Consider the following 17635-nt stretch of genomic DNA (forward strand, 5'->3'; position numbering starts at 1 on the left):
TAACAAAACGGCATGGTATTGGTACCAAAATAGACAGGTAGATCAATGGTACAGAATAGAGGACACGGACACAAACCCAAATAAATACAATTTTCTCATACTAGACAAAGGTGGCAAAAATATGCAATGGAGAAAAGATAGCCTCTTCAACAAATGGTGCTGGGAAAACTGGAAATCCATATGCAACAGAATGAAATTAAACCCCTATCTCTCACCCTGCACAAAACTCAACTCACAATGGATCAAGGACCTCGGAATCAGACCAGAGACCATGCTTCTTATAGAAGAAAAAGTAGGGCCAACATCATTCTTAATGGAGAAAAACTGAAACCATTCCCTTTAAAAACGGGAACAAGACAGGGGTGTCCTCTTTCACCACTTCTATTCAACATTGTCCTCGAAACTCTAGCCAGAGCAATTAGGCAGACTAAAGAAATTAAAGGGATACGAATAGGAAAAGAGGAACTTAAGCTGTCACTATTTGTGGATGACATGATTCTATATTTAGAGGATCCAAAAACCTCCTCCAGAAAACTTCTAGACCTCATCAACGAATTCAGCAAAATAGCAGGCTATAAAATCAACACACATAAATCTACAGCATTTTCATACGCAAGCGATGAAAGGGAAATGAGGAAAACAACTCCATTTGCAATAGCCTCAAAAAAAAAAAAAAATTAAATACTTGGGTATCAATCTAACCAAAGAGGTAAAAGATCTCTACAATGAAAACTACAAAACACTGAAGAAAGAAATTGAGGAAGACCTTAGAAGATGGAAAGATCTGCCATGTTCTTGGATAGGCAGAATTAATATTGTCAAAATGGCCATACTACCAAAAGTGCTATACAAATTCAATGCAATTCCAATTAAAATCCCAATGACGTACCTCACAGAAATAGAGCAGGCAATCATGAAATTCATCTGGAAGAATAAGAAACCCAGAATAGCTAAAGCAATCCTTAGCAGGAAGAATGAAACAGGGGGTATCGCAATACCAGAACTTCAACTATACTACAAAGCAATAGTAACAAAAACAGCATGGTATTGGCACCAAAATAGACAGGTAGATCAATGGTACAGAATAGAGGACACGGACACAAACCCAAATAAATACAATTTTTTTATACTAGACAAAGGTGGCAAAAATATGCAATGGAGAAAAGATAGCCTCTTCAACAAATGGTGCTGGGAAAACTGGAAATCCATATGCAACAGAATGAAACTAAACCCCTATCTCTCACCCTGCACAAAACTCAACTCACAATGGATCAAGGACCTTGAAATCAGACCCTACATCTTATCGAAGAAAAAGTAGGTCCAAATCTTCACCTTGTTGGCTTAGGAGCAGACTTCCTTAACAGGACTCCCATAGCACAAGAAATAAAAGCTAGAATCAACCACTGGGATAGATTCAAACTAAAAAGCTTTCTCTCAGCGAAGGAAACTATCAGCAATGCGAAGAGAGAGCCTACAGAGTGGGAGAATATCTTTACCTCTCATACTTCAGATAGAGCGCTAATTTCCAGAATATATAAAGAACTCAAAAAACTCTACACCAAGAATACAAATAACCCAATCAACAAATGGGCTAAGGAAATGAACAGACACTCCACAGAAGAAAATGTACAAGCAATCAACAGATATATGAAAAAATGTTCAACATCTTTAGTAATAAGAGAAATGCAAATCAAAACTACCCTAAGATTCCATCTCACCCCAATTAGAATGGCAATTATCAAGTACACAAGCAACAATAGGTGTTGGAGAGGATGTGGGGAAAAAGGTACACTCATACATTGCTGGTGGGACTGCAAATTAGTGCAGCCACTCTGGAAAGCAGTGTGGAGATTCCTTAGAAAACTTGGAATGGACCCACCATTTGACCCAGCTATCCCACTCCTTGGCCTATACCCAAAGGACTTAAAATCAGCATACTACAGAGATACAGCCACATCAATGTTCATAGCGGCTCAATTCACAATAGCCAGACTATGGAACCAACCTTGATGCCCTTCAATTGATGAATGGATAAAGAAACTGTGGTATATACATACAATGGAATATTACTCAGCTGTAAAGAATAATAAAATTATGGCATTTGCAGGCAAATGGATGAAATTGGAGAATATCATGCTAAGTGAGATAAGCCAATCTCAAAAATCCAAAAGAGGAATGATCTCACTGATAAGTGGATGATGACACTTATTGGGGGGTGGGAGTGGGACAAGAATGGAGGAAGGAGGGACTTATAGAGGGAAAAGAAAGAGAGGTGGGAGGGGTGGGGGGGAAGGAAAAAATAATGGATGAATCAAACATCATTACTCTATGTAAATTTATGAATATGCAAATGGTATGCTGTTACTCCATGTACAAACTGAAACAACATGTATCCCATTTGTTTACAATAAAAATAAATTAAAAAAAAAAAAAAAAAGAAAAGAAAATTCCAAGGGCTCTGAAGCTCTGCACTGGCATCTGGGCCCGGGACCAGATGGGTTCTGCATTAGGCTGCAGCTTTGCACCTGATGAGAAGGCATTCCGTACTTGATGCTTCTGTGGTGATAGACATGGCCTTGGCAGCTTGCATTTAAAAATCTTTCTTATTGTTATGCTTACCAGTAGGTGTTTAGAAGTAGCAGAGGTGGCCTGTTCAAGCATAACCAGCCAAGCCAAAAGCCTGGTGTGCCTGGGGGGTGTGCCCTGGAGAGAAAGCCAGGCGTGCCCTGGGAGAGAGAGCCAGGCTGGGGCTGCTCCAGAGCCTGTGGCCTGACCCACCTCAGGTGTGAGGCCAGGAGGGGCCACGCCCTTGGATTTCCAGCCACATCAGGAGCCCTGGCTGCCTTCTTCCTGCCCGCCACACCAGGTGCCCTTGCTGCAGCTCAGCAACCCCAGCTATGGAGGGCCGCTCTGGGACCCTGCCCCTAGGGAGGACGTCGGTGTGAGCCAGCCCCAGTAGTGGTGGACATCAGCAGCTCACGTGTTCAACGTCTCTGTTTCGCCTCCATTTGTAGCATCGACAGGAATGCACGGTGGGGGAGTCGTGTCGAGGGCTGAGTGTGTCAGATGCCATGGGCTACAGAGACCAGGGCACAGGAGCCATCCTGCCAGTTAAGTATTGCAGGGACACGAGGGCATTAAAGCTCGTCAACGACGTGAGAAATCGGCACAAGACCACCAGACATCACCGGGCAGACTTCTTATCCGCGGGTCCATTGGGTGGTGGTCCCAGGCCTAGGGACTCTCCAGAGAGCCCTCACGGGGGCTGTGCTTCTTCACCAGCTGGCACAGAGGCTGAGGCAGAGTGCCAGCCACCAGGGCCTGGCTCTTCTTCCAGCCCAGGAGCAAGGGGTGCCTCCTCCCGATGGCTGACCAGCCAAGGTGCCATGGCAGTCAGTGGTGCTGCCTGGGGCTGCTGTGGCTCCCCTGGGGGCTCTGGGCCCTGGGGGCAGTGGGCAGCCCCTTGGCGAGCTGTCAGGGTGCTGTGCCGCTCCCCGCAGGGGCCAGGGGCAGGTGGCAGCTTTGAGGCCCCTTCAAGATGGAGTTCAAGCCTTCCTTGCATTCCTGCAACATTTTTACAACATACTCTGTTTTTTTCATACTTTTGGACTGTCAATATTTGTCAATACTTTGAGACTTTTGCACATTTTCATAAATCAGGTTAGATTGATTTAAAAATACTCTTCTACCCTCTAAAGCCACTGGAGCCTGGTATCTTCAGGGTGTGGGACTTTGCATTTCTAGCTCAGTCTCTGGAATGGTTATGCTTATTTGGGTTTCCTGTATTTTCTTGAGTGAAGTTTACACTAACGTTTATATTTCAATTAAATTCAACTTTATATTTTTCTAGAAAAGTATCCATTTTATTCCAATTTTTAAAAATTTGTTGGCAGAAAGTTGTTCATGGTATCTTCTTGTGAGTTGGAAAAATTTTCATGGTATTAACTTAAATTAGTACCATCAGCCGTACGCCCCTCGCCTACCACCAGCCCACCCTCGCCTTCCACCTGCCCATCTGCACGTTTGTCCTACTGAGTTTTTTCCAAAAGTTCATCTTTTGTTTTTGCAGATTTTCTTCTTTCAAGTCATAGTTTCACAGTTCCTCGGCATCTGCTCTTATCTTTATTATTTATTCCTACGCCTTCTTCAGGGAAATTTTTGGAAAATTTTAATGTTTCCAAACCAATTTATTTAAACAACCTTTAATTGTGGATTTCTAATATAAATCACCGGTTTGTCAGAGAAAATTCTCTGGCATCTCTTAACACTTGCTGGCACTTGCTGGCCTTTTTCTCCTTTTTTGCAGTTCTTTGGTGTATGCTTGAAAAGAATGGATTTTCTCCTCCTTGGGAGGTGATATCCACATTTATTTATAACATTAGATCAAACTTTTATTGCTCAAAGCATCTGCAGCCTACTTGCCAACGGTTGTCACCTTGTCTGTTAATCCCCAGGGAGGCTGCCAAGTCCCTGCCGTGACCGCGGGCCAGCCAGTCCCTAGGCATGAGGACTCCCTTGCTTCGGGGGCAGCTCTGCGGCTCGGGCACCGTCTTTCTTGTGGATCATGCTTTGTGCTTTACAGAAGTGCCTCCTCTTCCCAACACGACTTCTGATTTCGGAGGCACCTCAGTGCCTGGTGCAGAGTCCAGCCCACGTGTTCAGCATTCGGCCGGCACAGGTGGTGGCTGGGGCACACCTGGCGACAGCTGTGTCCCCCCACATCACAGGCGGCTGCCTGGGTGGCGGCTGCTCTCAGGGATGGCCTTCCTTCTTTGGAATGATTGGCACCTTGCTCTAAATGCAGAGGTTCTGATAGTTTATGCGACAACTCAGCCCATGAGGGGTAACCCTTGCTCTCCTGGGACAGAGGACCTGACGGGGCATGGGGTCCCCGCTTGTCCAGGGCTCGGCTGCCCCAAGTCTGCCAGGTCTGGGCTGGGCTGCTGCTCACAGCCCGGCTGAGGGAGCCAGAGAGACCTGGGGGTGGTTTGCTGGCCAATGTCTGCATGGGCGCCACTCCTGTGGCACTTGGCTTGCTGAAGCTGGACGGGTCACCTGCTGCTCTGCTGCTGGGATTGGTTTCAAAAGCCCTTCCTCTTCCCTCAAGGGAAAAAGAAGAGCCAGTCCCCTGGAGGGCCCCCACCCTGGGCAGGACACTGGGCTCACAGGTGTGTGTCCCTGCAGCTCCTGGTCCATCCTCGGCCACATCCACTCAGCAAGCACCGGTTAGGCTCTGGTCCGATGGCAACAAGGACAGAGTCACAGTGCACACCGACCCTTCTCAAGGGAAAGAAAGGCTTCGTTTTCTTAACAATAAAAATGTAAATTTTAATCTTTATAAAGTATGTGGACCACTGACCAAAAAAGAGCGTGGAAGCAGATGCTGCACGTAGTCCTCAAAGTGGTTCGTCGTGGGAGGCGTGGGGAGACCACCAGGGGTCGGGGAGTGATTCCAAGAAGGGGCCGCGGCCAATGGAGGATGCGCTACGCAGTCACTGCCACCGTGGGCCAATGGCGTGAAGCCCGGGGACTGAAGACTTGGGGAAACCTCGAAACCTTGCCCCCAGGCACCCCTCCTGTCGCCTGGGGATGTGGTCACAGCTCCTGGGAGGGTCCTGGGGGTTAATTGCCTGCCATCTGGGGCCCAATGCACAGGCGCTCAGATCCATGTCTCCAGGTGCAGGAAAAAGTGCGCGGGAGCTGCAGGAGGTCTGCGCACCCGGAAGGGCCCGAGGGCTGCGCAGAGGTCCTCACACGTCCAGCGAGTCAGACCTACCTACAGAGATTCACCCCGGTGGACGCAGCACCACAGTGTGAGAGGTCTCCACGGGCATGGGCGGCTGTCCACGTCCCTCAGAGAGATCGCTCTTCTCTGAGGAAGCGTCTCTGTGAAGACCAGGTTCGGTGTTGTGGTATGACAGCCCACCTCCTGGAGGGCCTGTCCCTTGGAAGCTCTCTGCTGGGGACTCCAGGCCCGAGGGAGAATGGGCCAAGCGCCTGTGTCAGGACAAGGGGCATGTGGGGGTGGGCGTTGGGGCGGCTCCTGAGGCAGAGTGTCTGTGCTGGGAGGGGCCCGGGGCCAGGGGAACCCCGAGCTGGGTGGGAGGACAGGGCAGTGGAGACACGGGGGCTTCTGGCTGTGGGTGCAGCTCGAGCCCAGGGTGAGAAGCAGGGTGGAGTGGGGCGTGCACAGGGAACCCGTCACCTGGGTGGGAAGCCGGCATCAAGAGTCTGGAGCCAAGGGGCTCCTGTAGGCCGTGCGATGTGGAGAAGCATTGAGAGGGGTCAGCTTTATGCTGAGGAAAGCTCGCTGGGGTTGCAACATGCAAACAGAGGCAGAAGGCTCCTTGGAACGCAGGGCACCCTCTTGCTGGAGATGTGGGCAACCTGTGGAGGGATACACATACCCACCTGCCCAGGCCTGGCTGACATCAAGCTTTTCCAAACATGCTCCTGGGAGAAATGCTGCCCGTGCAGAGGACCACGAGCTAGAACTTGACCCCAGACCCCACCACTCCTGGCCCCACTGCGGTGTCCTCTGGCTTCGACCCTCTCCCAGGGCAAGGGGTCCTGAACCAGGCCATGTGCCCACCAGAACCTAGGCTGTGAACCTGGCCTCTGGGCCCTGAAGCTCTGCCCAGAGGCCTCCCAGCTGCTGCCAGGCTGCTGCCTCCCTCCAGACCACTGCAGGCACAGCTCCCTCTGCCTGGAAGGGCAGGGCAGGGCAGGGCGTTCTGGAGGGAGGGCTAGACAATCATCTGAAGCTCTTAAAGAGTTCACTCGCAACACCATTGGCCTGAACAACCTTGCTGGCTTCTCTGAGTAGAAAATTCAATTTGAAACAGTTTAGCAAGACTGGCACGGGACACATCACCAAGGCAACCACTCTGCACTCCCCGCTGCCGGGGCTCAGCAGGAAGTGAGGTTCGTCTCCCCACAGTCCTGAGCGTCCTGAGGGCTTTTGATGTTGTGCCTCTCACTCTGCTTCCTTGTCCCGTGGATCCTGGTCTCTGCACGGTCTGCCTTCTGTGGGACTCTATGTTCTCAGAGTCCACTTCAGCTTGGCACAGGGCCCTTTCTCCTTTGAGTCCCCACGTAAGGGCCCCAGGGCTGCCCGTGTGGTGGAGTGTGTGGGGTGGGTGGTTTGGGGTGCTCCTCCATGTGCTTGGGGCCCCTGGGCTGTGCTGGAGTCGGGGCTTGGCAGGGAGTGACCCCAGAGCTCCCCAAGAGTGGGGCTCCCAGACGGCCTTGCATGACACCCACAGGGGCTCCAGGGCCTGGGGTCTGAGCTGCATGGGGTGGGGACACACAGCCTGGCACTGAGCACTCCGTGTGCTGTGGGTGACGCCGTGCCTCAGGAACAATACGTGTGGTCAGTGGGCCAAGCTGCACATCCCCACCACCCAGGAACCACGCCATGCTGCTTTCTCTCTGGGGACTCGCTTGCCAGCGGTGCCCGACCCCCAGTCTGCTCCCATACACCCCAACTTCCTGCCTTCTTCCTATTTGGTAGAAAAAATTGTTTTTTAGTTTTCTAATCCTTTTCCTCCTCCTTCCCTCCCCCCAACTTTTTTGTGTATGGTGTGTGTGTGTTTAAGAACAAATTGAGATTTTTACCTTAACCGAAAAGGCAAGCCCCCTTTGAGAAGGGCATTGGTTTGTCCCTGGGACACAGCACCTAAGTCATCGCTCATGCCCAGGTCGTGCCCTCCCCTCGGGATCCTCAGGCCCCCAGGCCCATCCTGCTCTGCCACTCCTTCCTCCTCTGGCCAGTCTCCAGCCTGGAGATGCGCATCCCCTGGTGCTGGTGTGCCCCAGGGACCTGGGTGTGTATGACAGCCCTGTGTCTCTGTTTAGAAAAAGTCATTGAAAGTTCACTCCAGGGCTGGGGCCCATCTTGGGAGAGCCCAGGGCAGAGCACACAGGAAAGAGCAGAAGTGACCCTGGAGCCAGGTGACTTTAGGCCTGTCTTGAGTCAGGTCCAAATTGCAGCCTCCACCAGAATCTCAGCAGCGACACTTGTCAGAAGGCTCCTGCGCCAGCTGTGGCAAGTCACTGTGACGCCCCAGCCCTCTGCTCCTTTCCAGAGTCCACAGTGTGCTCTTAAACCTCTGGGGCCCTCTCCCTTCCAGAGAGCCACGGATGCTCCTTCCCAGCAACACTGACCATATGTACTGTTCCTGTGGCGGGGCGTCACCCGCAGCAAGCACACTGAGTGCTCAGTGCCAGGCTGCGTGTCCCCACCCTGTGCAGCTCAGAGCCCAGGCCCTGGAGCCCTGCTGGTGGTGGTGCCAGGCCAGTCATGGGTCTCCCCCCAGGGAGCTCTGGGTTCTCGCAAGATGCTCATTCTGTGAGGCTGTGACTAGGGGACCGTGGGCCCCAGCACGACATGGGATCCCGGGAGCACCAGGGCAGGGAGGGCACCCCTCACACCAGGGGAGATCCTGACACGGTTGCCCTCACAGGCCAGTCTTGCTGCTGCAGGTTGGCCTGCCCTACTCTGGTCACCAGATCCTACTCTGGCTCCAGCTCTGTCCCCACTGGACTCCTGGGTCAGCAGTGGGAGCTTCCTGCTGCTTTCTGTCTGCCCACTGGCCCTGGTGAATGATCCCAGTGCCTTCAGAATGAAGTTCTGCTGGGTCTGTCCATGTCCCCGGGTCCCCTGTCCAAGGCAATGCCGATGCTATTCTACCTTCCCAACCAACATGGTGCACACCCCCGCCAGCCTCCTCCTGCAGCACTCTGACTATGCAGTCACACCGAGAAAGACTTTGGGACAGAGAAAACCCAGACACTAGGATTCCACTCTTCCTGCTCAGAAATCTCCAGTCTCCCCCTGGTCAGCTGAATGAAACCTGCATTCCTATAACGTGGGCCTTCAGCAATGTCATGTCCACGTCTCTACCCTCCTGTGAGGCATTGTGGTAATTAATTAGATAGTACAATGTTTTGTCTAAGAAAATTTTCTGTGCCAGGCACTTAGGGTGTTGCTGGCTCACAGTGACAGTGGTAGTGCTTGCGTGTCTGTTATCCGTGACCGGGATCCAGTACTGGAAAGCCCGAGGGCTGGATGTGTTTTGGAATCGGGAATTCTTCGCATTTTAGAGAGGGAACGTGCTGCTCATAAAAGCTGTCACGCAGCACATAAAACCTGCGTGCGACAGGATTTGGGGCCACATCTGATAGTGCTGTGGACATCTGTCCCAAGTGGCCCATGTGAAGACTCTAAGTGGCCCGGTAACAACCAGGCCAGGCTTTGCTGCTGGTGGTCTCAGCACCTTCTGTCTTTCCGGGCTGTTTGAACTTCAGACTTGTGCTGGGGCTCTGCTTGCTCTCACTGAGAGCTGGAGCCTGGAGGCAGGGTGGTCTTGGGCTGGGGGAGGACCGCAGGCCCCGGGCACTCAGCTGGCAGAGGACATTCCAGCAGGGCCCTGCAGAGGCTGTGTGCTTGCTCGCTGGGTGTGGGCTGTGTGTTGGGGACAGGAGGCCACTGAGAGGAGTGCTGTCTGGTAACCAGGAGGCAGAAGCTCCTGGCTCGGCCCAGCTCTTAGCCATACAGAGGTTCTGCTCACTCCCAGAGGGGCTTGCAGCACTCCCGTTTCCACTAAACAGATGGGGCAGAGGGATAAGCCACTCAACCAGGCTGCAGAGCATGCCGCCAGGTGACAGCCCTGGAAGCCAGCGCGGCAAAGTGCGTCCCCACCACCTGAAGCCACCTGTGTCCACTGAGTGCTGGGGTGCCTGGCCTGCCTTTTCTCCAGTGGCAAGGTGTGCCTAAGTGCTGGGCTTCGTTACTAGGGGCTATATCATCTTAAAATATGAAAAAGAGATTGAGGTCCGCCTTTCCATTCGATTGTAGGCCCTGCCTGACTCCCGAGCTGTCTCCATAACTTCCCTCTCCTTCCAGCAGGACCTCCACAGGACAGCTTGCCTCCCCATTCGAGGCTTCTCAATAGCTTTGCTTCTCAAAGGGAGAAAAGAAACCTTGGTCTCTGCTCAGGTTCCCCAGACCCAGTGCTCTCGTGAGGGCTGGCGAGGGTTGTGCAGAGACCAGAGCCTCTGCCCACACCAGGCCCGCACCGCAGGCCGGGGAATGGCGAGGGAGGCAGAGGGTGCTCAGCTCCAAAGGGCAGTGTTGCTGTTGGGGCATGTGGGTGCTTGGCGTTTCTGACCCTGCACGTGCAGCTTGCCACAGCAACACAGTGAGGCAAATGCTGGACCTGACCATGAAGGCCATTCTCGTTTCTTCCCCTCCTGTTAATAACAACTCCAAAATACAATAGAGGAAACCCTCCCAGTGGTCACAGCAGACGCGCAAGAGCAACCAGCGCAAGCTCATCTGCAGCCAGTGTCTGGAGAGGCCTTTCCTCTGAGGCAGGGAGCACCCCTGCCTGCGGGGCCCTCGCCCTTGGACAAGTCCTGGTCTCACCTGGGAGACAGGAAACTGCAACAATGGCCACTGCATGGAGCACAAGGCTGCGGAGGCTGTCATTCAATAATTAATAGTAGTCAATCATGATTTAATAGTACTGAGTCCCCAGAACGGAAGAAGAGAACTGTCCAGAGCAGTTCTCAAGTGCTGCAGGACAGGAACACCCTGTCCTGAAGTCACTGTCCTCGTCAAGGCCAACCACAAGTGTGAAGGCTGGGAGGTCCTTGACTCAACAGGCCCACCGTGTGTGTCAGGGGCGAGTGAGGGGTGGGGACGTAAGGTCTGATGGCCATCGCTACTGCTGAGTGGCCAGGGACCCTGCTGGCCTGACACTGAGAGGTTTCCTGGTTAAGGGACTTTTCACTTTAAAACAGGACTCCCACCCAGATTTTCTTGAATGAAATCCGTAAGCCTGCGTTCAGCTAGTAGCTGCCACCGCCGCTGCCCACAGCCAGCCGGCCTGCAGCGCACCCTGCAGCCACACAGAGCACCTTCCTCGGCATGGACTCACTACGGCCTTGCTCCTGCCCAGTCAGACTGCACACTGTGTGCTTCAGGGGCAGTGAAGCGGGCAGTGAAGCGTAGTGACGAGCCTGAGATGGATACGCCAGACTCGCAAAGCCAAAGACGTGGGGCATTTTCTGTCCACTAACCCACAGCCCTGCAGGCTCTGGACCCCGTACTAATACAATTAGCATCTTCAAGTTGTTGCAGCATTAAATATCGAACAAACGCTGTCCTAAAACGAAAACCCCAAAGCTTCCTTTTTACCAGTAACTCTCATCCCACAGAGCACGCGTCAGACTGCTGCTCTGGCAGATGGGGATGTCCTGCAGGAACCACGAAAGCCCTCGGAGGACGTGCCTCTCAGGGAGCTCCTGCCCACTTGCTCTCTGCCCCTCTGGACGTGGCTCCTGAGGGCCGCGTCTGGCATGTTTGTGGTTTCATCTTCAGTGCACATATGCTTGATGATGAAGCCACGTCTCTCTGCCAGGAAGTCGCAACAATCTAGACTCTGGAGACCACGATGGAACACAAGGCCTGGTGTGGAATTCTGCGCATTGGCCTCCTAAGAGTGGGGTCGACACTCAGGCAGTGCAGACTGCGGCCCCACCCAGGCCCCGGCCCTCAGGGGACAGGAGCTGGCAGCTGGTGTGTGCTGACCAGGAGGTGGGCACTGTCATACCTCGTGGCTCCGAGAGCCCCACAGAGGTGGAGCAGGTGTGAGTGACAGGCGGCTCCTGCCGGCGTCCCCCCTCTGCCTCACGGCAGCTTCCGAGCACAGGAGCTGACATAGTGTCTTCCTGCTCCTTCTGGGCTGGGCGACGGGGCTCCTGTGGAGCGACATGCAGACTGCCTGAGGATGGAGGAGCCAAGCCTGTGCCTCAGGATGCCTTGCCCTGCGGGGGAGCCAGACTGTGTGCCAGCAGGCACTGCCAGGTTGTCCTGGAGACCAGCTCTCACGGCTAAGGCCACGAGGAGCAGGGTCTCCACAGGCCCCCAGCTGGTGTTTGGAGATTGTGCCAATAGCTTCCTCTTGCAGTCCCACCCGGAGGTGAGCCATAAGTCCTTCTGGAATGTTCCTTCTGTGGATTCTCAGCACCCACGGGGGATTTACATGGAGACGCTCTTGACATTCTTGGGAGAAGGCCCTCAGTGGTGCTGCTGCCTCTGGTGCATCATCTGCCCACATTTAGAGTATGTGAAATGGGGTCCTGAACCCAGAGAGTTGGAGGAACTCTGTCCTCCCAAATAGCACAGGAGCCAGGCCCAGCGGGTCCTGCAGGCCAGTTTACCTTCCTGCCTGCCGGCGTCTTCCCGCCCTGAGAGCTGTCTTCATACGCTGAGGAAATGGGTTCCCAAGGCACCGGCAAGACCAAGGACTGTAACCAGAAGTTCCTGCCAAGTGCATGGTGGCGTCCTTCCTGCAATAGAAGGGAAAACTTGCAAAGTGTGTATCGTCTTGCCATGAACTAATCATTTCTGAGCTCCTCTGGGGCCCGTCTGGAGGGGCTGCGCTGGGGACTTTCCTCTCCACAGGGCGTGATGGATTCTCCCTGGACTGCTGGCAGCAGAGTGAGGACAGGTTTGTAGGGTTCCAGAGGAGGAATGGGAAGGCGGGTGGGGATGAGGGGAGAGGATGAGGGGGCTGTTAAGAGGAGGATGAGGGCAGAAATGTTTTGAGCAGAACTGTGGAAGAGGTGGAGGCAGACAGAAGTGATGTGCATGGAATCCTGTTCAGTTTCATGAAAACCCCGATCTACAGCATTGGTCGGTGACCCCCGCCAGACAGTGGCCCTTTATCCGCCCTGGCAGAGACTGGGGGTTGGGGACGCCCGTGAACACCTCCTGCTCCCGGGGACGACGCGTGGCACTAACCTGCCCCTCGGCTCTGGGCGTACCACTGGAGGACCCCGTGTGGGAGACTCGCAGTTCCCGTTCCAGTGACACTGGGCAGTGGGAGGGTCTGGCCCCTTGGTGTGTTCTGAGCATTGCCTGTTGTGTCAGGGTCACCGGCGGGCAGGGTCTTGCCATGCAGGGAGCTTTCTCTTTGCCTGTGGTTCTGCACAGGTACTGCAGGTGCAGTGCCTGGGAACCTGGGACTGCCAGGGCTGGGGTTGGGGAATCATTCCCAGCTGTCGCTCAGACCTGCACGGTCCCAGGTGAACCGGTTGTGCCTGGCTCCCAGGCATGACAGCAGCTGTGTTGGCTCTGGGTCAGAGGTGCCTCGGTCCTTTTCTGGCCCAGAGTTTGGGATGGCTGATGTGAAGATTCATGGACCCTCACCTTGAAATTTTCAGTCTCCTCTGCCTCCCAGCCAAGGAACGAATCAGGTCGTGGTCCCAGGCAGCGTAGCAGATCTAAACCATCGTGTTTATTTTGCTAAAAGTTCCAGGGTCCGGGAGCAGGAGCCTCAAGCCCTTCTAGGCTTTGAGCTAGGTTTGGCCACACACAGGATGACCTTGGCCAAGGTCTTGTGCTCCAGGCTGCGCAGAGCACATGGCCCCATTCCTTGAGGGTGGAGGGACACACTGTCCAGCTGGATGGCCAGCCCAGGACCTCTATGGGCTTGGAGACCTTTCTTTCTATGTGGGCAAAGGATAGAGAAGGAGAGGAGGGGGAGGGGTAACAGGGAGGAGGGTGAAATCCTGGACGCTGATTCTCTGAACCCCAGTGAAAAGGAGCGCAGTTGAAGCAGTTAGCTCCTCCAGGGAGAGGGCTCAGCACTGAGAGGCAGCCGTCAGTGTGGACGGCACATCACGGGAGGGACAGGAGCCCTGCCTGTACGGCCTTCCCCTACCCCCTCCAGCAGGAAGGGGTTGCTGCTGGAGCGTCAGGTTGGCCCCAGTGGGCTGGGTTTGGGGCCTGGCACTTTTAGCCCTGGGACTTCTGGTTATTCAACTGATGGAAATTCTACTAATAGAACCTCCCTGTTTTTCTGAGCACAGATTAAACAAGTCTGCACATTTCCTAAAGGGAGAAAGTATGGAGCTGATGGGAAGTGAAGGGGGGAAGAGACAGGGAATTCTGACAGCAAGGAAAGTCTCAGAAGGCAGCTTTCTCCACACCTCTGCCTCAGCCTTTAGTGCTGGCTGTAGAGAGAAAGGCCAGTCCTGAGCCCCAGACCCTCAGAGGTCAACTCGCCTGGTGGCATGAGTCCACTGCTGTGGTGTGCATCCCAGCCAGCCTTGGGGCCGTGTTAGCCAGCCTCCCGTTACTGTGACAGAGCACCTGAGAAAAGTCGACTGAAGGAGAAAAGATTGATTTCAGCTCAGTCTCAGAGGTTCGAGTCCATGTTCCCCTTGTTCCTGGGCTGCAGGCCTGAGGCAGGGTAGAATGTCACGGCAGAAGGCAGAGAACAGCTCACTTGAGTCAGCTGTGGAAGGAGAGATAAGAGGAGGAGGAGGTGGGAGAGGAGGAAGAGAGGGGAAGAGAAACAGAGGCGGGGAGAGAGAGACCCGCCAGGGTCAAGATGCAGTCCCCAAGGACATGCTCCCAAGGACCCTTCCCCAGGCAAAGTCCCACCCCCAGAGTTTCCAGCAGCTCTGGACAGTCATCCAGCTGAATCCATCGATGGAGTGGTCCACTGGTCAGGTCCCAGCCCTGTTGGTCCAATCGCTTCCCCAAGGTGCCACCTCTGGATACTGCCATGTTGGGGACCAAGCCTTCAACATGTGAGCCTCTGGGGACATTCCAGATCCGGACCATAACTGGACTAAACTTGTTCAAGGGTCTGTGGTGGCTCTCATGTGGATGGCAGCCCCCCAGTGTGCCTGCTGGTGGCTCCTGTGGACAGTCAGGTCCCCAGCCTGCCAATAGTGAGCTTTCCTCCCAGATTGGACTGTGACTTGGCTCAGGCTGTGCTCACAGAGACGGGGACGGTGCTTGCTCACGCCGAGACAACGCGTTCAGGCGGGCTGCTGTCCTGGGATTCCAGGTGCTGGGAACCAAGGGAAAAATCTAAAGCAAATAATTTTGAGCAACGACTTGTGCTCTAAGGAGGTTATGTAACTGAGAGTGACTTTGGGGGTAGGACCAAGTGGCGGCCACCAGCTGGGCTGGGGTCTTCCTCTGAGAAGGAGCGCGGGAGCAGAGCCTGAGGGCAGGCACTGTGGTGGAGCCTCCGGGCTGGCAGGCCGCTGCACCTCAGCATGCGGCACTCCAGCTCGGGAGGAGGCTGGGCTGGCCACGGCTTCCCCAGGTGCCGAGGTGGGGCTGGGATGGGGCTCAGGCGGAGCCTGAGGACTGGACACAACGGGATGGGCCAGGGCCGGGCAGCAACGCGGGGACGGAACGCGGGCAGAGTTGCGTCCTGCAGGCAGCACTGGCGGGCCGGGCTCAGGAGGCTTCTGGAGGAAGGGGTCTCAGGCCCAGAGTGGTGATGGCAGGGCCGTCGGAGCCCTAGGTCTGCCATCCCGTCTCCATCCTCGCCCGCTGTCCTCCTGGGCACTTGGAAGCAGACGCAGGCTGGCTTCTGGGGCCCCCAGTGGGGAGCGAGAGGTGAGGTCCAGGCAGGCGCTCCTCGGCTGGCTTCTAGGCTGCAGTCTGCAAGTCACCGGAGGCTGCGCCGCAAGGAAGGAGGCTGGATGCCCGGGTTCGCATCTCTCCTGTCCCCGCACTGAGTGAAGGGATTCGAGTGAGGGGCTCCTCTTTGCGATCCAACGACCAAGTCAAGATGCAGCAATACCGGGAGCTCAGAGGGTTCCGAATGCCCTCCAAGGGACAGAGACGACCGTGTGCGGTCAGCAGAGCACCATGCAAACGTGTGGACCAGCCGTCACAGGAGCCTGGAGGACTGCTCAACTCGCTGGCTTCTGTAGCTGTGGACGAGGCCACAGGCAGGAGTGACTGATTCATCCTTGCCCCAGGGGACCTGGGCATGTCCTCTCCGTCCCACAGACCTTCCCTCCAGGCCTGGCAGGCTGCCTCCACCCAAGGAGCAGGATGCACCTCCTACACCTGGTGGTGGCTGCCTGGGCCTCTGCATGGCTGAGTATGTCACCCCACAGGCCGTGTGTCAGAATCTGCGTGCTCAGGCGTGCTGCCGGGGGTGGTGAAGCCTCCGAGGGGAGGTCCTGGGGCCACTGGTTCCCAGGAGGGGATGGAGGGACCCTGGCCCCGTCCATCCTCTCTGCTCCCTGGTGGGGAGGTACTGGGTCTGCCCCACCACCCGCCCCACCGTGACGAGTGGCCTTGCCACGGCTCTAGGGCAACAGGCCAGTGACCGCGGGCGGAGCCTCCACCACCGGGAGCCACACTTGCCCTTTCCTCTTTACAAGTTGGTTGTCCAGGCATTTGTCACAGTCATGGAGCACTGACCAGCACGGTCGCCGTCACAGTCACGGAGAGCTGGCCAGCACGGTCGCCACCACTGTGTGGAGTCTGTGGAATTCTGCAGGAGAGTCTCCCTTCAGACTCAGAGGGGTCGTCCCCAAGACGCTGGGCATCTGTCACGCTGCCGGGTCCAAGGTCCTCTTCCCAGGGGTGCCTGTCCCTGCCGCAGATCCACTGCTATCCTTCATCGAGGCCAGCGCTCAGGGTCCCACTTGCCAACACTTGCGCACTCCTGGCCCGAGACTTTGCCTCTGCTCTTGGCTGGGGCAGAATCGTGTGCCCCCGTCACTCCCCCATGGACAAGCTGGGGCTCTAACTGCGTCCCTGAGAACGTGATCTATTTGGAGACAGGGTTCTTAGAGAGGGGATCACGTTACAGGGAGGCGCGTGGGTGGGCGTTAATGCAATAGGAATGGTGTCCTTAGAAGTAAAAATAGAGTTTAACATGAGTCACCATGACGGCTGTTTTAATGGTTTAATTTCTAGGGAGTCAGAGCACTCTGGCTTCACTTTTTCTAGGCATCTATAGGACAGGAAAGGACATTGAGCGGGTTGGAGAATTCAGTGGGGAAAAACGAAGAGATTGGTTATAATTGGGTGTGAAAACATGGATCAGGTCATATGCTCCCTGGGAGAGGACCGCTCCAGGTGTTTGTGAGCGTCTGGTCTGCTCCGTGCTCAACCCTGAGGCTGCCCCTGACCTGGGTATGCAGCGGTGCCCAGGAACCTGCCTCCTGATGCCCATCAGGAAAAGCTGTCTTCTTCTGTTGAATTTCCTTGTGATTCTGTGTCATTGACTGGGGATGTGTTTTCACTCTCCCACCATCAGACCCTCTCGATGTGGCACTCTGGGAAGTAGCATGATGCCACTCTCCAGCTCTGGTTGTTTGCAGGCAGGCTGGAGACTCCCCTTGGCCTGCTCAGGGCCTCACCCCAGGAGGCCGAGCTGCAGGATGAGAAGTAGCTTAAGCCTGGGTGCTGTGCCAGGAAGTGCTACCCTCAGTGCTGGGATAAAGCACACAGTCATGAGGTGCCGTCATGTCCCTGGGGTGGGCACGGGTGGGCCTGAGAGCATGAAGAAGCCTGGGTCCCATCCCCAGAGGGACAGGATCTTCTTGGAGTTCGGGTGGTGACCTAGGGAGAAGCAGCCTCACAGGCCTGGCCACCTTGCTCCCTCCCTCTCTCCCCAGTCCCTTTCTTTCTGTCAAGTGCAGTGGCCAGCTTCTTCCGACTGGTTGCTGGTCCAGGCCAGCCCAGAGAGGGCCAGTGGAACCTGGCATCTCCTGCCCAGGGTCGGCTTGCAGCTTCTAGGAGCATGTGACCCTCTGGTATCATGCCATCCGCTCTTCCCCCGTGGCTTCCAGACAG

The sequence above is a fragment of the Sciurus vulgaris genome, assembly GCF_902686455.1.
Source record: "Sciurus vulgaris genome assembly, chromosome: 13".
Classification (NCBI taxonomy): Eukaryota; Metazoa; Chordata; class Mammalia; order Rodentia; family Sciuridae; genus Sciurus; species Sciurus vulgaris.